The sequence below is a fragment of the Pinus tabuliformis genome, chromosome 5_1 (assembly GCF_031772625.1).
Source record: "Pinus tabuliformis cultivar Carrire ecotype Pingquan chromosome 5_1, CPIR1, whole genome shotgun sequence".
Classification (NCBI taxonomy): Eukaryota; Viridiplantae; Streptophyta; class Pinopsida; order Pinales; family Pinaceae; genus Pinus; species Pinus tabuliformis.
Genome location: NC_142305.1, coordinates 494,114,882 through 494,137,112, shown reverse-complemented (window position 1 = coordinate 494,137,112; position 22,231 = coordinate 494,114,882).

Here is a 22,231-nt window from a genome sequence, read left to right as displayed (position 1 = left end):
TGTTGGGCGAAGCCCCCCGCCGAAGATGGCGCGAGACGGCCCTATAACCTGCGCGCATGGTGGTTTATTCGTGTGCTGGGGGAATTGTTTGTTTGGTTGACAGGGTTTGTGTACCTGCGCGCAGAGTCGTTTATTCGTGTGTTGGTGCGAAGGTTTGATGGAGTTTCAGGGTTTGTGGTTGGGACAACGGTTCTGCTTTTCTTGTGCTTTTCCGCCTGGATTTCTTGGTCGTTCTGGAATGCAAGTTGTTTAGCATGGAATGCCGGTTGTTTAGCATTTCTCTGGTGGTGGTCTTATTCGGCGATTTTGTTGTTTGGGGAGGAGTCGGTCGCAGTTTTACTGAGCTCGAGGTAAAATAGGATTTTGCTGTTTTGCGTTGGTGTTTTTGGTGGTTTTTTGATCTCTAATGGCTTTTTTCTTCTTGTTGCAGGTGTGGAAAAGGACGTTGCAGGTGTGGAGAAGGTCTGGCGAGCTCTGGGGAAGGTGGGGGAGGTCAGCGACCATCCATGGCCTGTAACCGATAGGATTTTAATCCTACCAACAATTTCTCTGTGTTTTTCAACACAAGCAACTCTAACAGGATATTTTGTAAACTTTCTATGGCATTTTATGGCATTTTTTTGAGCATTTTTTTGAGGGTTTAGGGTTTTAGGCATTCTATGGCATTCTATGTTATTTTTGTTGTTTTAGCCTGTAATTTTTTTGAGCATTTTTTTGAGGGTTTAGGGTTTTAGGCATTCTATGTTATTTTTGTTGTTTTAGCCTGTAATTTTTGCTGCCCCGTGCCCTCGGCCATCCCGTGCCATTCTCGGCATTCTATGGCATTCTATGTTATTTTTGTTGTTTTAGCCTGTAATTTTTGCTGCCCCGTGCCCTCGGCCATCCCGTGCCCTCGGTCGTCCCGTGCCATTCTCGGCGGAGGGCTTCGCCCCACAGCCGGCCCCGAGCAGAAAGACAAAGGGAAAATGGAACATCGCATAAATGAGCCCAGACCAACCCTTGAAACTCTCTGTAGCTGCTCTCAATTGACTTGCATAGCCGGCCCCGAGCAGAAAGACAAAGGGAAAATGGAACATCGCAGAAATGAGCCCAGACCAACCCTCGAAACTCTCTGTAGCTGCTCTCAATTGACTTGCATAACTTGTAAATTCATGTAAATTTCGAGTGGACTTGGCTTGGCACTTTGACATGCCTGTCAGAGTAGCCCCTTGTTACTGTGTTTGCTTTATAGATAAAAACGTTGCATTTTTATTGTCCCTGCTATAGTATCTTTTTCATTGAATTCGGGATTTCATTCCATGTAGATATGACTACTTTTGTTCATTTTAGCAAGTTTAGTTTTTTAACTGTTTCTCTGGTTTGGTTGGCTCTAGCATCATAACCTGACCAGGAAACTTTTGCTAACATAACCTGAGTTATTCTTGCATGTTAACGTTTGTGTTTTTATGGTTTGTACATTTGAAGCGAGCAGGAGGTGTTTCTAATTGCGAGTGTAGACCTCTATTCAGTGTTAAGTGATTGTGGACTTGCCCAGCACTGTCATCACATGATAATTGTTTTTGTTTCTAATAAAATTTATATGCTAAATATGTTCGATCTAACCCCTTATTGTTATGACTCTCGCCTCTGCTTACTTGGTGTGACTCTCACCATTGTTGTGACTTATAGCACATGGTTATTGCTACAACTTGCTCAATATTGTTGTTGCAACTCTAAGAAGGTGGTTGTAACTTTGCGTCAATTATAACAATTCATTAGTTAACCAAACAATTGTCATATGTGAATCACTCATAAAGTCAAACAATTGATCTACTCATGAAGGAAAATGAAAAAGGTGAATAGGTGCTTAGAAAAGAATTAATGACTAAGCCACAATTCGTCATATAGCTGATTAGGTCACTGTGCACCCAAATTTCTCTATCTTTTGGAAAGTTGATGTAACAAGATGGAACAATATGATTCTCATAGTTGTTCATCAACTGATTTGATTAATTTAGATACTTCCATCATTTTTACTGACACATATAAAAACACATGCTCTCTATAAGTTGGGCAGTAGAAAAAAAATAGGCTAGCTAGGTGATTGATAAAAATCATAACTATGTTCTTTATTGTATTTCTAGTTTCCAGCAATGTAAAGTTCTTATTCATTCTAATTCAATCAATAGCATGCTAAGTATAGAGTTCCTTACTACTAGTGCCTCGTACATTAGAAGCGAGCAGGAGGTGTTTCTAATTGTTAGTGTAGACTTCTATTCAGTGTTAAGTGATTGTAAACTTGCCCAGCACTGTCATCACATTATAACTGTTTTTGTTTCTAATAAAATTTATATGGTAAATATGTTCGATCTAAATCAGGACAGTATAGTGGTGTAGTGAATGCAGACCCATTAGAAGAGATTTACAATGGCACTTATTTTTTATAAGTTGTATGGTGTTCCTTTAGATAACGGTCCACTTATTGGAGCCATAAGTGAGTTTAGAGCTTTGTACAGTGCGCACAGAATAACTTACAGAAATAGTTTTATCATAATTAATATTTTACAGAAAGACATATTCCATTGAAAATTTCTTATCAACACATAGTTAGGTTGCCACAAGAAATCACTACTAGGTTGTAAGCCAAAATGTTTTTGTGCCAAGAAAAAGATACAATCCATCCAAAATCCACATCATAATGTGGTTAGAACCAAAAACATATGACACCCCTATTCTTTATGGGCCTGAGAATCTTGAGTGCCAAAACTCCCCGAGTTACCTTCTTGAGCCAGGTAGGTTGGCCTACCAATCAAGGGCTGATTAAGAAATGGTTGATTGATGCCATATGATTGATTCCAATTTGCAGCTTCCAACCATGGAGGTATTGAGTACCCATACCTCACATTTGCACTACTGACCCCTGCATTAAGTGGAGGTGTGTAATGAGCATACAGAGAATTGACACCAGCTCTGGTAGGAACAAGGCAAGTGGGTAAACCCTCGGTTTGATAGTGGGGCACTTGAATGTTTATGAGATCTTGGAATAATGGTGTATTATCTGCAATGGAGTCCAATGAGTTTGAAATAATCCTGGTTTCATCAGCTATTCTTGTATCGTTGATCATCCCTTGTTCCTTTTCAAGCATTTGTTGTGCCTTTCGTTTTTCCTTTTCCTGTCTTGCCATTTGCTTTTGTTGGTCCTTAACTTGCCTTGCTTTATCTCTTTCAATCCTTTCTTCTGCTCGATGTTGCGCTGCAACAATCCTTGCTGCCTTCTTCTCCTTGACCATATCCTTCTTTTTCTGTTTTAATTCTTGCATTTCAAATTTCTTTTTTTCTGACTCAACTAACAGGTTTATATAGTCCTCTGAGGTGAGTAACTGTGAGCTTCGGCCCAGACGAAGACTACCCGGTGCACCTTGCTTTCTTCTCATTGATACTCTCTCTACTGGTAGCTTTAGGAACCGTCCAAGTGTCTTCTCCACCCCTCCCACCTGCATGTCATTGCTTGGTACTTCCCTTTCAGTATCTGTTGGAACTGATTGAACCATATCATTATCTTCATTTGATGCCTCATTATGTCCTTCATCTTCTTCCATTGATCTATTGTCCACAAAAAAATTAACAATTTCACTGTTCAATTCTGCTGGTTGTGAGGGCATGTTCATGCTTTCTTCATTGGTTGCTGAGACACTATGTGCATTCATATTGATCATTGCTTCTGCTAGCCATGAAGGTGGGGTTACTTGGCTTGGCAATGTCAATTGGTCATTGTCAACTGCATGTTCAACAATATCATTAGCAATATCAGCAACAGGAATTTGATGTTCTTGAGTTGGTGGAACAATCTCCATGTTACTAGGAATTTGTTCATTGTTATATTGTGTTTCACATACAGTTTCATCATCTTCAACATATAACTGTCCTTGAGACAGGGAAATCATATTACCAGCTGCAACAACATCATCTTGGTCATCTACTTCTTGCACTTCAACACATGTTTGGACATTCCCTTCTTCCTGACCATCCACATGAAACGCTTGGCTACAACCAGTATCATGCATAAGAGCATCATAGTTCAGTGGCCAGATTCCTGTCCTCCTAAAGCCAGCCTTGATATTTGATGGTGTCAAAGCCCTTTTAAAAGCTTTACTTGCAAGCTCTGCTAGCTCAAACCTTTTCACCTCAACCCCTGGATTCTTTGCCATCCATGCAGCACGCTCTGACCTGAAATAGTTCTTGAAAGGGCCAAACACACTAACATCAAGGGGTTGCAGCCTATGAGTGGTATGAGCGGGCAATGTCAACAGGTCGATGCCTAAATTGTTTGCTTCCTCAATTGTTTGTACAGCCATGTGGCTCCCATGGCCATCTAATATCAAAAGGTGTCTGTTATTAGGCGAGACGCCACCTGGTACCGATGCAGCAAAGTGAAAAAGCCAACTTAGAAACAGTTCTTTAGTCATCCATGCATGGGGATGTGCAGCCATGCATACACCTGGTTCACAGTGCTGTATATAGTTTTTCAGTTGATTTTTACCTTTGAATAGATAAAATCCTGGGATTGAAGTACCAATTGCATTAACACAACATAAAATAGTTATCCACTCCCTGCGCTTGGGCAAAATCTTTGGCACATTTCGGCTCCCGCTCTTGGCAATTACCCGCATGCCACAATTCCTCCCTGCCTGTAAACCTGTTTCATCACAGTTCCATATATGGTCTGCTCCATAAGAATGTTTATCATAAGCACTAGAAAGTGTGTCATAGAATTTTTGCACAACTGCAGGGCGCAAATTTAATGCTCTGTCTCTGTCAAGGCCCTCAGCAGTACGCAATACAAGTTCTGGATGCCTTTTTTTAAACCCAAACCACCATGATTTACCAGGAAACCCATCTTTGAATGGGTTTGGCCTCCCTTGACAGATTTGAGCAACTGTTGATTTGAGTTGTATCAGCTCTAGCCCATGTCCCAGTTGGGCCATCTCTTTACACCACTCAACCACCTTAGCCTCCTCATCCTCAGTCATAACTGTAAGAGGCCCTCTACGTTTTGTATGAGTCAGTCCATTTATCCAATAATGTATTGATGAGGGAGGAATACCATGTTTTTTTGCAGATGCCCGAACTGAGTATCCATTAAACTCTATGTCGTCAATTGCAACTAACATTTGTTCTTTTGTCCATCCTCTTATAGCACTGATCTTTTTAGTTGAGCTTGCCCCTTGGACTGTTGTTGATGGTGGTTCTGTGGCTGATGGTGTGTTAACATCAACGGCTGTCACATGGTCATCTTCAACAATGTTCCCTGGTGCATTGCTGGCATCGACATCAGCTAGCCTGTCATCATCAGACGATGTGCATCGCAGCTACGCACCCCTTGTCACTCTCCTGCCACTTCTCCTTGTACGAGCAGAGTAACTTCCTTTTGCCATAGATGCAACAACCTGTAAAATTATTGCATGCATTTAGACATTAGAATATATGTTAAATTATGCTTTATTACTTCTGCAAAAATTACTTTTCCTCTATTACAGGAAATTATCAACATGTATGTTGCATTTAGACATTAGAATATATGTCAAATTATGCGTTTTTAATTCTGCAAAAATACTTTTCCTCTATTACAGGAAATTGTCAACATGTATGTCACTGTTTTCATAATGAGAGAAAATGTTTCACTTTCATAGGGCAGTGTCAGGATATGCATATACATTAGGATACAGAGCTTGTTACATTAGGATATGCGTATACAGTGATTACAGTCTATCCATATGTATTACATTAGGATATGCGTGTACAGTGATTACAGTCTATCCATATGTATTGATTCTGTATTACATTAGGATATGCGTATACAGTGATTACAGTCTATTCATATGTATTGATTATGTATTACATTAGGATATGCGTATACAGTGATTACAGTCTATCCATATGTATTGATTATGGAGAGAACGGTAGTCTATATACTAATAAGAAAAAAGGTATTTATATAATAGGAATGACTAAGAGTGAGAACCCCGGGATATCATGTTGTATATTGATTAACTTGTCACCTTTGTATCTTATCTAAGCTTATGACAAGCTATGCAATTAGAACACAGTAGTTACACATGACTCTTTCTAACCATGCTTGTTTACCTAATCACTTGCTTGTCTCATTCTCATTACACTCGGCATAAGTAATAGCACAGATATTTTACAAGTAACATCATCTAAAGGTTGACCTATCAGTGCTAACCTAATAAATACATGTATAGATATGATAAAGTACCTGTATCACAGGTTGGTTATCTCCCTAATAGACTGGATTCAGCTTTAATATACATATAACATATGTAATTATACAGAGCTTTGTTCTAGCTCACTCATAGATAAGGGTGAACTGAAACCATGCTCAGATACTAATACGAGCTTTTTAGTGTATAGAGCTTACTAGTGATAAGATGAATGAGATGTATTCAATAGGTTCAATTCCTGTAAGCTAAGGTTCAATTCCTGTAAGCTAAACAAGCTATGACTACAGTACTAACACGACATACGTAACCTCTGTGATATGTAAGCTGTAATCACTATCACATTTGATTCTATGGTCTCCTAGGTGTCATAGACAATTGGTTTTACTTCAGTTTAATCGAGTTTCATTGCAGTCATTTATTTTTTGTATTTTTCATATAATTTATTTAGTTATTTTGAATATTGTGAAGAACAATCTCTGCTCCAAGATTTCTCTCCATTATCTGTGACTTAATTTACAGTGCTGAATTATGTAAATCCCCATTCCTTTGGTCCAACTTTTACAACTCTGTATGGCTCGGGCTCTCCATACCCTAAGGTCTCGAGCTCAACGAGGTGAAAAGATATGAAGGCCAATAAGACTGTCATCTGCTATGTTACTTATAATTGTGTTTTCTCATTATCTAAAATCTTACAGTCATCTAATCCAATAAAGAGAAATGGTCATCTGCTCGGGCTTCCATTCTAAGAAACCATTCCTCAGTTCTATGGTCCATTCATCAGTAGTAGAAATTCACTTATTTGCATTCTTTCGACTCAATATCAAAATTTTTGCTTTCTCAATAGCTTCATGCTTCTGAAAATACATGTCTTTCGATTATGTTTCAATGTGATGTCTCAATGATGATTGTCAAGGTCTGAAAATATGTGAAAAATTACTAAGTTTATCAGAGTCATTAAAGTTACAATTCGTTTTTGTTCTATGTTTTAACTCATTCTGCATAGAACCCAAGCCATAATAATCGCTCAATTCCTGTAAGCTAAGGTTCAAGGTTCAATTCCTGTTAGGTAAACAAGCTATGACTACAGTACTAACATGACATACGTAACCTCTGTGATATGTAAGCTGTAATCACTATCACATTTGATTCTATGGTCTCCTAGGTGTCATAGACAATTGGTTTTACTTCAGTTTAATCGAGTTTCATTGCCGTCATTTATTTTTTATATTTTTCATATAATTTATTTAGTTATTTTGAATACTGTGAAGAACAATCTCTGCTCCAAGATTTCTCTCCATTTTCTGTGACTTAATTTACAGTGCTGAGTTATGTAAATCCCCATTCCTTTGGTCCAACTTTTACAACTCCGTATGGCTCAGGCTCTCCATACCCTAAGGTCTCGAGCTCAACGAGGTGAAAAGATATGAAGGCCAATAAGACGGTCATCTGCTATGTTACTTATAATTGTGTTTTCTCATTATCTAAAATCTTACAGTCATCTAATCCAATAAAGAGAAATGGTCATCCGCTCGGGCTTCCATTCTAAGAAACCATTCCTCAGTTCTATGGTCCATTCACCAGTAGTAGAAATTCACTTATTTGCACTCTTTCGACTCAATATCAAAATTTTTGCTTTCTCAATAGCTTCATGCTTCTGAAAATACATGTCTTTCGATTATGTTTCAATGTGATGTCTCAATGATGATTGTCAAGGTCTGAAAATATGTGAAAAATTACTAAGTTTATCAGAGTCATTAAAGTTACAATTCGTTTTTGTTCTATGTTTTAACTCATTCTGCATAGAACCGAAGCCATAATAATCGCTCAATTCCTGTAAGCTAAGGTTCAATTCCTGTAAGGTAAGCAACCTGTGACGTTGATTAGATGGATACGACTGTATTCAATAGGTTCAATTCCTGTAAGCTAAGCTTCAATTCTTGTAAGCTAAACAAGCTGTGACTACAGTACTAACACGACATACGTAACCTCTGTGATATGTAAGTTGTAATCACTATGAAGCTGATGATATAATAAGCTAGAACACATACATAAACTCTGTATAAAAAAGGTTAACTATAACTGTATAGGTTAACTGTCACCCTATGGACAGAACTGTAATGTAAGAAATCTGATAAATGAAAACAGAACTGTAAAAAGAATGAGTTGTAATTCATATAACTAACTTGAATATATTGGCCACTGTTTTGTGATGTTGTCTTCAAGTTTGCTGAATAGTTTGAAAGCATAAGATGCAACTTCAACAGTGGGTGGACTTCTTTTATAGTTTTGGGGACTTGATTTTAATTGGTGGACATGGATGCACATGGATTGCAATGGCTTCATTTTGAATGTGTGGTATGGATTTAATTTGATGTGATCTAATGGTTGGGATTTGTTTATTTGTTGATCCATGTGCTTTGATCTGTTTTAATGAGAAATAGAGTGAGTTGGGTGTCATTTATTGCAGTTATTGGGTCTGGGTGTCATTTATTGAACAAAGTGGATTTAATTGTTATTGGGTTGGGTGTCATTTATTGAACAAATTGGATTTAATTGTTATTGGGTTGGGTGTCATTAATTGAACATAGGGTGTTTAGTTGTTGAACAACACAGCAGTTATGGCTGACATACATTCCTTTTGTTATGTGCAGGTAGGCATATTTATTTGGGATGCAAAGTTGCAGTTCTGATGAGTGGGGGTTGAAGTGACTGCTGTTTTGTACTTCTGGAATAGACCAGTTTGGAAGCCTTTATGGCTCTAGCTGTTTTCTACTTGGGTCAATATGTTTTGCAATATTAAGTAGTAAAATACTATTTATGGACAGTTGTGGGCCCAGTCAATGTATGGGTGATTTTTGGACATAATTTAATACTTATTTATACATAATGTTATTTATTTCTGTTTAAATTTTGGTTTCAAAAGTCTTAATCACTGGTGGTTTGGTGGGACCAGTATTATATCAACTACTGGTCTCTGCACAACATTAGGAATCTCTCCCCTATTGAACAAGGTGTCCTCACCGGCCTCAGTTTTCAAACCCAACATAGCGTTTAATGCATATATCTGAGGAATTCTACGCAGTGAATTTCGTTTAATGATTCTTGAATATAATTATTCTTTAAAATATTAAATTATTTTTAAAATAAAGTTACTATTGATTTTTAAAAAATATCATATCATTAAAAAATTGTCTTTTACCTGATCAAACGCTAATTGTCTTTTAATTCCAAGTTTCATGGGCTTTTTTTTTGGGTGTAATCCAAAACCAAATGGTTGGCATGCGGTTTTATTATTTTTTATTGTGCTTAGCTACTTTTTCGACATGTTTTAAGTATAATTATCTAATTCGAATTGAATTTGATTTGATACGGGAAAAATTTGACTTTATAAAATTCAATACAGAAAAAATTCGACATTATACATCTTACAAATATTGAATTGAGACTTCTGTGATCCATATCAAATTTTTGAAGATTCACATAGAGAAACTTTTGTCGACACGTTTCGAACCAACCAGTGTGGTTCATCATCAGGACAAGTTGAATGAGCAGATCTCACTTTGCACATTAAATAGATAGGGCAGAATATCCAATGACCCAATTTCCTAGATAAGGTAACATCTAAAAAGACAACGGCTAGATTTGACCAAAGAACGACAAGTTTGACTATAATAAGGGGTATAAATTATATTTATTTAAATAAGTTAATTCGGTTATTAATATTCATATTAAAATGTAAGTGGAACATTTTATAAATATATAATAGAATAAGTAATTTAATAAATATATATTAAAATAAATTAATTTAAAATTGTTAGAATAAGTAAATCATAAAATAAATTAATTTAAAATTATTAGATATTATAAAAGCTAAAAATAGAGTAATAGTTAATTATATTTATTAATTAAAATATAAGATGAATGAACCTATATTTATAAATTAAAATAAATTAAATTTTATATTCAACGTCAAAGAGTTTTTTCGAAATATAAAAATTAGAGAATTTAAGTGTTAGAAAAATATTACAATATTAAAAATTAATTAATAATCTATTTAAGGGTAAAAAATAGTATAATAGTTTTAAATTAATTAATTATAAAATAGATTAATTTTAAATTAATTTTTTTGTAAATTAAGTTTAAATTAATACACCAAGAGTTTACACATAAAAAATAAATAAATAAATTACCATATTAAAAATTAAATAGTTCAAATTAATTAATTATAAAATAGATTAATTTTACATTAATTTTTGTAAATTAATTATAGAATAAATTAAGTTTAAATTAATAGTCAAAGAGTTTTCACATACATAAATTATAAAAAAAAATTACCATATTAAAAATTAATTAATCGATTATTTAAGGGAGGGGAAGAAAGAAAATGACTAGGAGGAGAGGGCTGGGACCCAGCAACTACTGATCTTCCAGCCATCCTCTCTATTGAGATTGTTCGGCCTTTTTTCAATCTCAAGGGCTTCCCTAAATTTCCAGTGATGGAATTGTGACACTCTAGCAATTGCACTAGCTTCCTCGATGCAGACATGATGATTGGTTTTTTCCACATGCTCTTCTAAAGCGGAAGACTTAGTTCTCATATGCTTGAGGTCAGCTGTGTGCTCACTAATCCTTTGATTAATGAAGTGACCAGTCTCACCAATATAGGGGGTCCCATAGGAACAAGCAATAATATAAACCTCTTTCATGTCCTTGGGGTCAATAGGATCCTTCACAGATCTGAGGGATTTACGAATTGTGTTAAGAGGTCTAAAAGATGTGGGGATATTGTGCTTCTTAAGAATCCTCGCAATCTTATCCGTGGTCCCCTGAACAAAAGGAAGATGGACACCAGGCATCCGCTCTTTAGGCCCTCTTCTGGTTAACGAATTCTTAGCTGCTTTAAGGAATGCCATTTGTCCCAAGTGTCTGCTATAATCATTCTCAACAAAGACATTAAGGAGATGGGATTTCTCCTCCTCGAAGCTCTTTTCATCAGAGATGCTTAAGGCACGAGTTGCAAGGGTGCTGAGAACCCCTAACTTCTGGGCCGAGAAATGGTGGGAACAAGCATGAAGATATTGCTCCGTATTTAATATGCAAAGCGAGATCTTCTCATTCAACTTGTCCTGACGATGAACCACACTAGTTGGTTCGAAACGCGTCGACAAAAGTTTCTCTATGTAATTTTCGCCGAAGAATCTTCAAAAATCTTACAAATACTTCATTTTTTTTTAAATTTAAATAAACAATCATTATATGAAAATTCATTAAATCTTTCCCTAATATTTCTGTTTACATATTTCCAATGTTAATTTCTCCTATTTAAAATGTTATAGACCTCTTCTCTCTAAAACGGCTTAGAAATAATGAGGATCAAAATGCATCAAATTAATTATTATTGCAGACTAGAAAAACATGTAAAAGTAAAATCTAATAATATGAGTCACAACACACAAAGCTAGAGTTCAATGTAAAAATTGAGATATTGGATATTAAAAATATGATTTAAGTGATCTCTAAATACCATGAAATTTATGTCTAAAACGATAAATAGATCTATTTGAAAATGTTCATGCCATCTACAAACAGTGATACCACTCCTAAAGGGTCTTTTTGTAGATATCTACAAACTTCTAGAGAATCTTCTTGAAAGACAACAACAATGATATCCAATTTAAGATTCAAATATGAATTTAGATCATTTACTTCATGCTCATTTTGTATTATAGTTAAAAAATACAACAACAATGATATCCAATTTAAGATTCAAATATGAATTTAGATCATTTACTTCATGCTCATTTTGTATTATAGTTAAAAAACAATGTTACTTATAAAATAAACACCTTTAAACCTTATAAAACAATGCAATAAAAGTAACTAAGAATCATAATATGTCAAACTAGAACAATTCAATCATAAAATGTCAAAAAGTTAAAACATAGTTTAAGACTTATGTGCTTATACAAAATGCTAATAGAAATAAAAAATTTATGATCATTACCATAAATGAAGGGCCAAAATTATCTTAAGGTGTGTAGGTCATCTCATCTCCATTGTCCTCATCCACATCAGTGTATTCACTCATGAGAGAGGCATTATCACTACTAGCACTCTCATCTAGAATATCTCTGAGCAAGACATCATTCTCATTGATGTGATGTGTGGATGTAGAAGACGATCCCACAATTGGTGCTTGTGAGGTTGCACTAGATGCATTAAAAATAGGGGGAACCTCTCGTACTATATTTGAAGTTGTTTTCTTCCCCTCCAAAGATTTCAGCCACAAGTGTAAATTGCAATGAATGCCAGCCAAATATGCAAATTTGCTAGCTCCTACATGGTTTCTTTTCTTACTATGGACGAACTCATGAGTGCTACAACTCCTTTCACACGCTGATGCACTATTGACCTATTTTTTACATGAAAATAATATTATATTAATATAATAATTTACATGGAATAATTTGCAAATATACATACAAAGTATAAATAATTATGATGCCTACATACTTGACTCAACACTCTAACTGAAATGTTTGTAGTTGAGGTGTCTCATATCCATAGAGAAACCACCATTGAGTAGGGGTGACCTCTGGATTGTGCATATCTCATTGTGCCCTAGCTATTGTGAAAGCATGACCAGTCCCTTGCCTATATGATATTGATTGTATTTGTATTTGATATTGTATCTCAGGATCATGATACATCCTCTCCATGCAATTATAAAATCCCTCCATGATATCTCTATCCTTAGGAACGTGAAAGTAATTAGGTGCTAGAGAAAGCGTTGCAGCATGTAATGGCGTATGCAACATACACCACCTTTTTTCCACAATTCTCCATAGTGAATTATATATTGAACTATCATTCTTACATATCAATGATATGTGTTCTCTTACCCTATCCATGCCCTCATATACAAAACCCATACATGCAACATTAGAATCCACCATCCTCAATATTTGTATAATAGGCTCACAAATAGAGATGATTTTTTTTGCACATGACCAAAACATTTCATTGAAGATTGTTTTCTCTACTAGTTTACCACCTTCTAACCTTGACAAAGGAGAGTTCACCCACTCTTCATTACATACAAATGATCTTAATGTAGCTTTTTGCTCTACCACCCTTTGTAGTGCAATAAAATGGGTGGCAAACCTAGTGTCACATGGTCTCAATAGATTCCTGGTTTTGTATTTTCTAAATATACTCAAACTCAAACGATGGTTAAGAATGAATTTGACCAGTTGCCTTGCTTGAGATATATTTACTTGCACCCAACCTATTTTACCAATGTCATGAAGGGCTAGATCAGTACAATGTGCTGCAAAAGGTGTCCAAAACAACTTAGGGAAATGCTCCATCAATAGCTCACCAGCACGAACATAATTAGATGCATTATCAGTGACAACTTGGACTACGTTGTCCTCTCCTATAGATAATATGGTGTCCTTTGGTATCTGAAATAAATATTCAACAGTCTTTGTTTTGTCCATACAATCAATAGTAGACAAATGGATCACTCTCTGAGGACAACAAGCAAGTGTGTTCTGGCGATCAGTCCAATCATCACTAACTAAAGTACATCCAGAAATAGCCCATGAATCCCTTATTGGTTTAACTCTTTCATCTATTCTTTGTTTGCTCCTATCAATTCCTTTGGTCCTAAGACTTTCATAGCTTGGAAGAACATATGAGGGACCAAAATGGCTGATCTTTTCTAACATATCATGAAATAATTGGCTTTTGATAGTGTTGAAAGAGATATTACAACCAATGTAAAAATCATAAACTGCATCATCTACCTCATTTCACTCCAATGGCTTCCAAAATTTCTCCAATGTTTGTTGTGTTGGATCAACATCTAGTAAAGTAGGTTCTCTTTGTGATCCATATGGCATAGAAGATGTTGTAGATGCCACAAATGATGGGAAAGAGCTTGGTGTTGAATTAATAACATTTTCTCTTCCCATGAGTGTATCTTGTGTTCTTTATTTTCTTGCGTCTTGGACTACCTTTCCTTACTTATGAGCATTTAATTCTTCACTTAAACTTTCCTTCACACCTTGATCAATTTAAGTACATGCTGCCACTCCTCCACTAGTTCCACCCACAATATTAAGCAAATGATCTCTTGCTCGAGTCACTGATGTCCCACAAGTATTATTGTAGAACTTGCAATAAATTTTTCCATCATTTTTTCTTTCAAGATATTTCCATTCAGGAAGTTTCGATCTAGGTGCCATCAATGTTCTTTAGAGGGTCTCCAAATATCCTGTTTGCAAGAAAAAAAAATCATTCAAATTCAATGAACTATATTTGTACATATTTTAAAATACAAAAATTTTCAAACTATAGAGAATACAAAAAAGAAAATGCATAGAAGCCTACTTATGATATTACTTACAATTGAATTAAAAACATGGCACTCTATGTGAAACTAAAACACATTAATTCCTAGTAATCTAGTAGAAAATTGCAAATATGGCCAGGATATACAATTTCAAAACTATTACTAGAGTGATAATTGGGTAGATACAAGGAAATTAGTATTTACATGTCTATTAACAACTAAGACAAAATATTTGATCACAAATAACAAATAATAGTTTTCATTTAATTTCAATTTGTTATGTGTCCTATCTTATCCAAATTTATTAGACAATATGTGGTAGTGCCCAACCTTTTTGGTTGACTACGGAAAATGAGCCCCTCTATTTGAATTCCACACCAGTGATCCTTGTTTTGAAATGGAATGCAATCCAGGTAATCACTATACTCCAACTTGGTAATCGATATCATAAAAAAATCATGAGAATAAAAACAAAAATGTGATTTAAATATATTTGCATTTTTTTTAATATAAAACTTACAATTCCCTATATTTTTTTAATTCCAAAAGTGTTTAGTTGATGCACTAATCCAAAATTCTTTGTTGAAGAGAACAAATTCTTAATTCTAACTCTGTTTTGCTACTAATTTGACCAAGAATTCTTTATGGAACGGAATAAGTTTTTAATTATAATTTCTAAGTATACTTTGCTACTACATTAAGACATAATTCCATGTTAATTCTCATTACTTGTAGAAGGTTTCCAAAAAAAACAAGATTAGTTGGTAAACTAGTTTTATTGCAATTTAAAAAAATAGAACTTACTTTCTATGTCATAATTTAAATTTAATATGGAAAAAAAATTCACAAGTGCAAACTTATAATTTTCTACCATACTTTAATATAAAATTGAACATGTAAATTTAGTTTATTGTTTTTTTATATAAAACATGTAGCATGCAAATTTACTAAGCATACCAATCTTACTATACCATTTGTAACTCCATAATTTTTTTTACATGCGATTTATTATTTTATACATAAAATTTAAAATGTAAATTTACTTTCTATTCTATTCACAAGTGTAAACTTACATTTATTACTATTTTATAGCTTTTTCATGTAAATTTAATTATTATTCTAAGCAAAACTTACCTTTACTATTTGCAATTGTACTTCAACATAAAAATAACATAATAAATTTACATATTATTTTATTCACAAGTGCACACTTTAATTACAATTTCTTATTTTATATTTTTTTTGTCACATTTTTCTATACTTTTGTATAGTAGTTATGGATTTGCAACTAAGCTTTTTTATTTTATATTTTTTATATATACTTTTTAATATTAGATTTATCTTTTTCCTATTTTTCCTATTTTTTAGTAATATATAAGTTACTGTTTTTCTATTTCTTTTATAGAGTCGGAGATTCTTCCCACCCATCGTGTCAGGAAGCATGAACGGTTAAGGGCTTAATCGGAACGAATGAAAGGCAAACACAGCCAAGATAAATCAGCGAAGGGCAAATTTGGTGGCGGAGTTGTGCTGGACACCATGCCGAGGTTCAATTTTATTGTTCTACAGCCACACTGTTCGTCAACTCAGCGGGAGCAGCACAGTGGACGCTCGCCATAAGCCGATAGAAAGCTTTGACCAAAATCATGCAACGCTGACCGTACCGAATTGGAAACTGACGAATTATTCGCTGTACCGAACCGAATCAGCGAATTTCTGGAAATTTTTTTTTGCCGGTACGGCAAAACTTGGTAACTATGGTTTTAAGTTGTGAACTTAGGTAAACAGTGATACAAGATTAAGACAATAAGGACTCATGTTATGGCTGAGAACAACTGTAAATACAAAAATTCGAAACGACTCTGAACAACCTAGTTTCTTAGTACAACAAAACTTGAAACGCACCTGAACAACACGAAGATTGGATAGCAAAGAGCACACAGAACCTTGGAGGTAGATGCTTGTTACAACGTGGCGCTTGTATTATGGGCTCAACCTCCTTACCAGAGAGAAGGGTGCATGCAACATAAAATTTGGCATCTTATCAGGGCACCACCCAGCAATTAGGTTCCACCAACAGCACTACTCTCGAGTCTCAACCATGTTATTTTAGCAGCTACATCTCTTGTTGCAGATCCTCTAGTAGCATAGACAGAGGTGGCTGGAACAGTTCGTGATCGAGTCATATCTTAATATTGGTATTGAGTCCTCAGCTTGTAGAGATTATGACCTTTGTGTTCGAGTTTTTCTATAATAGGCAACAATCGCAAAAACAATGATAGAGGCATTACCGACAGATAAGGTAGCAGCAGAAGCAAGGGTAGCTGGAGTAGAGATAGGGACAAACGAGAGCCAAAGGGAAGCATCCGAGTTGCACTAGATGTATCAAAATCCCAAGCCAAGGACTACAGAAACGATGTCGAAGTAGAAGAGAAAAGTCCTAAAAAACAACACAGAAACTCATCGCTTCGTTGCTAGATACCTAGCAGTGAAATTGCCCAGAATTGGTACGTAAATTCTCTCGTCTCTTAATTGTGACTTGTTCCATGAAAATGAGCATGAACATCTTTTCTTGTGCTAATTTAGATAATCATCTTTAAAGCTACGTTGGATCTTGCTATGCTCTCGTTCTATCTAGCTTTTCCTGTGATGCTTTGTCTTCGCTTATATATATCTTACTATGCCCACATTCTTTAGCAATATACCACATCCTGAAATTCCAATATTAAACTTGTGAGAATGGGTAACGTTAACTTACCTTTCCATTCCAGTCCAATGGCAGTGGCAGAGGTTACAACGCTCTACCAGAGAATAATCTTAAATGTCCACCTTAACAAAATCAATTAACCAATGAATATTGGCAATGAAGCAAATTTCAATGATAAGAAAGTAAGACTAACACTGTGCGCTTACCGCCAAATGGTTTGAAGGCGTGCCACCATATTTAAGAGCCAACCCCAATGGAAACCCTTTTTTAGTAGAGTCGACGGTAGGGGCTGTTGAATTTCGAGGATTTTGGGTCTAGGACAGAATCTTAAAATCTTTGACGCTACCAAACGAAGAATCTCAACTATACTACTTTTCACAGTGGAATATAAACAACAGTAAATCACACATGCACAAACATGCACAAAATATAAATAAATTTGTATATTTTTCAACCCAACTTAGTTATATTAAACAACATATAATACAAAAGTCTAGGGCTCCCTTACCACGGATAATGGCCCTCATACATCCACTAGTACAAGATACAAAATTGGGGCTTGGTGTTAGTCCGTCGACAACCAATCTACCCTCAACAAGATACTCTGACCATCTGGGTAATGAAGTCGATTCTCTCAACTCCCCTCGGTCGTACCGTGTACCTGCACGGTCCTTCGGTGCCCGGTCTAAAGCTCCTGCCTCTATCAATGCTCCAAGTCCATCTGGCCACTGAATCTTGGCAATCCAATCTTCTTTCTAGTTGTGCCTTAGTCCATCAAGGGCACAACACATCAAGACTTGTGTTGAGTTGTTCACAGCTCCACTTGTGAACAACTCTCAATCTGCCCATTGTTGCTCTTCAGCTACTCAAGGACTTCATCCCACTATGGTCTTCCTATGTTGTATCGATGAAGACCAACATAGGGCACGGAGGGATGCCACCTATCACTAGAAGATGTCCATCTCCCACAATGAACATGGGCTTGGAGGACTACCCATCATCTGATGTAGAATTCCTTCTCCACACACAAGTATCGGGCTCCATTGACTACCACTGGTTGATCAGACCCTTGAGCTCAATAACTGCCTCTCTCGCAACTACCTTTTTCCATCAAGGTGTTGCTCATCGGGCTCCAACTTAGACACTATCACGATGTCCTCCATCACACCATAAGTGCCCAATCAGGTCCACACTTAATCCACTCTCACGCTACCCTCCAACAGTGTGCAAGAGATCAAGTTCACGTTGCAGCATATGCACCTAACTAGGACATCCCCACACCTAGGATACCCTTACACATGGCTGCCCACACACTTCTCGACGTCTGCCCTTTGCTCTGCAATAGAGGAGCTATTGCACAAATCTAGGCACCAAACTTCACTATGAAATTGCCCATTGGTTAGGGCTTCTAACATGCCACGTCAACCCTACCTCCTTAGCTTCCACAGGCTGCAACAACTTTGTCCACTCTAGGATACCTAAATCACTCCATAGTGGGATCTGCTCCTAGTTGGAGTTCCTTCAAGCCCAAGGAAACTCCAACAAATGGCTCCCAACAATCTGCAATGTAGACTAATCCAAATTGATCCAAGAACGTGGATCCAATGCACATTCCCACGTTGCTACAATATTGTTGTACTGTTGTCCTGGTTAGGGCAAGTGCATGTTGCAACTTCCCTTCATAAACCGACTTGACAACCCTCTCTTTGTTGCGGCCTAGGCCAGGAGGTACACCTTCTTTGTGGGTTGTTGTTTTGGGCAATTGGCAGCCCTTAACAACCCAACTTTAGGCCTATTTTGGGAGGCTAGGCCTGCGGCCTACCTCAGTTGGTTTCGACTCTCCTACACCCCACCAAAACAGCCCCCATATTGGCCCTAAAACAGTCCACAATACTACCAGCAGTCTCGGCCTTCCTCCAAGGGACCTTAACCCCTCTACCAGCAACTCAGACCCCTAAAACAGCAAGCTCAGACCCTTAAGACAGTCCCTCCTTCCACGTTGTTCCTTCCTCTTTATTGTTGCGGCTAGGGCACAAGAGAATCCTCCTCCAATGAGTCTTCCTTTTGAGAATTCTTTGCACAAATGGATACCTTAATGCCTCTACATCACCCTCTATTTATACATAAATGAGGGGCTCCTCCCAACGTCACTCTAGGTCTATCCAACTTATCAAGAGGCTTATTTAACCCAAGCTTTCCTTGACACATATGGTGTAAACCCATTCATGAGCTTCAAAAATTCATAACTCCTTAATGGCAACTCGAAATCGGATGATTTTTGTTGCGTTAGAATCGTCTCGCCGAGAGCTATCACCCTCATCCTTCACATGTTTGAAACTCATCACGATTTTAGCCCAAACATCTATGGGTGCAAAACCCCAGGGCTTGGGTTCTAAGCCTATAAGCCTACTTGTGGCGCTTACCTCCAACCCTCGAACACTAGGGCTTGGAGTACCTCCCGAGCTACACAAAAATCAACACTCCCTCTTAGCGAGGGAGGTAATTCTAAGACTAGGAAGTAACCATCATCGTTTGGCAACACTAGCCCATCTGGAATCCATCAGTGCAACGTACTCTGTAGAATGAATCTGGTAATCTTGGTAGTTCCTCTGCCTCATCACATTCGAACCTAAAGATCCAAAACCTCCACAGGGATGCTCCCTCTGAGGCTAGACTCCCTTTGAGCCTACATGATCTCCATTGGCTTAGTCCTACAAGCACTCATCCTCTTGGATCAAATACCACTTATCCAAATCCCACCAATCTCGGATATGAAACATCACGATCTGATGAATACTCTAGCCTGCCAACCTGTAGTCCATCACATGAAGCCATCTCGATCAACCTAATCTCGTCTAAGCCAAAGTAACCCTTGAGTTGTCCCAACCATCCATGACAAGTCAACAGAAGTCCACGATCAACAATCTACCCTACAACAAATTGTTGTTCACCAGGCTCACCACCAATCCACCAGAACTCCCAGCCAATCTCGCTGCCAAGCCAATCAAGACCACATCTCCATGTCTTTAGCTAAACCTTCTGCTCCATTATCTAGACACCCACAACTCCCTCTAAGTTGCTTCGTTGTGCACACTCTGATTCACTATCCCTCAAAGTAGCTTAGATATGCTTTGATACCATGTTTAATTTCCACGATCTTGGGTCTAGGATAGAATCTTAAAATATCTTACGCTACCAAACCAAGAATCACAATGATACTACTTTGCACAACGGAATATAAACAACAGTAAATCACACATGCACAAAATATAGACAAATTTTTACATTTTTCAACCCAACTTCGTTATATTAAATAATATATAATACAACAGTCTAGGGCTCCTATACCGAGGATAATGGCCCTCATACATCCACTAGTACAAGATACAAAACTGGGGATTGGTGTCAATCCATTGACAACCAATCTACCCTCAACAAGATACTTTGACCATGTGGCTGATGAAGTCGACTCTCTTAGCTCCCCTCGGTCGTACTGTATACCTACCCAGTCCTTCGGTTCCCGATCTGCAGCTCTTGCCTCTGTCAATTCTCCAAGTCCATATAGCCATTGAATCTTAGCCATCCAATCTGCTCTCTAGTTGTGCTTTAGTCCATCAAGGACACAACACATCGAGACTCATGCCGAGTTGATCACAGCTCCACTTGTGAACAACTCTTGATATGCCCACTGCTGCTCCTGAGCTACTCAGGGACTTCAACCCACTATGGTCTTCCTATGTTGTACCGATGAAGACCAACATAGGGCACAAAGGGATGCCAACTACCACTGTAAGATGTCCATCTCCCATAATGAACATGGGCTAGGAGGGATGCCCATCATCTGATGTAGAAGTCCTTCTCCACACACAAGTCTTGGGCTCCACAAACTGCTCTTGGTTGATCAGACCCTTGAGATCAACAACTACCTCTCTCGCAACTACCTTTTTCCATCAAGGTGTTGCTCACCAGGCTCCAACTTGGACACTATCACACTATCCTTCATCACACCATAAGTGCTCAATCACATCCACATTTAATCCACTCTCACGCTACCCTCCAATAGTCCACGAGTGATCAAGTTCACATTGTAGCATCTGCACATAGTTAGGACATCCCCACACCTAGGATACCCTTACACAAGGTTTCCCATAGAATTCTCCACATCCACACTAGAACACCTACATCACACTGTAGCGGGATCTAATCCTAGTTGGAGTTCCTTCAAGCCCAAGGAAACTCCAACAAATGGCTCCCAACAATCTGCAACGTAGGCTGATCCAAACTGATCCAAAAATGTGGATCCAACACACATTCCCACGCTATTGCAATATTGTTGTATTGTTGTCCTGGTTAGGGCAAGTGCATGCTGCAACTTCCCATCATAAATCGACTTGACAACCCTTGCTTTGTTGCCGCCTCGGACAGGAGGTACACCTTCTTTGTGGGTTGTTGTTTTGGACAATTGGCATCCCTTGACAACCCAAATTTAGGCCTATTTTGGGAGGCTAGGCATGCGGCCTACCTCAACTTGTTGCAACTCTCTTACATCCCACCAAAACAACCCCCATACTAGCCCTAAAACAATCTACAATACTCCCAACAATCTCGGACTTCCTCCAAGGGACCTCGGCTCCTCTACCAGCAACTCAGACCCCCAAAATAGCAAGCTCAGACCCTTAAGACAATCTCGCCTTCCATGTTGTTTCCTCCTCCTTATTGTTGTGGCTAAAGCATAAGAGAATCCTCCTCCAACAAGTCTTCCTTTTGAGAATGCATTGCACAAATGGATACCTTAATGCCTCCACATCACCCTTTATTTATACATAAATGAGGGACTCCTTCCAATGTCACTCTAGGTCTATCCAACTTGTCAAGAGTCTTATTTAACCCAAGCTTACCTTGACATATATGGTGTAAACCCACACATGACCTTCAAAAATTCAT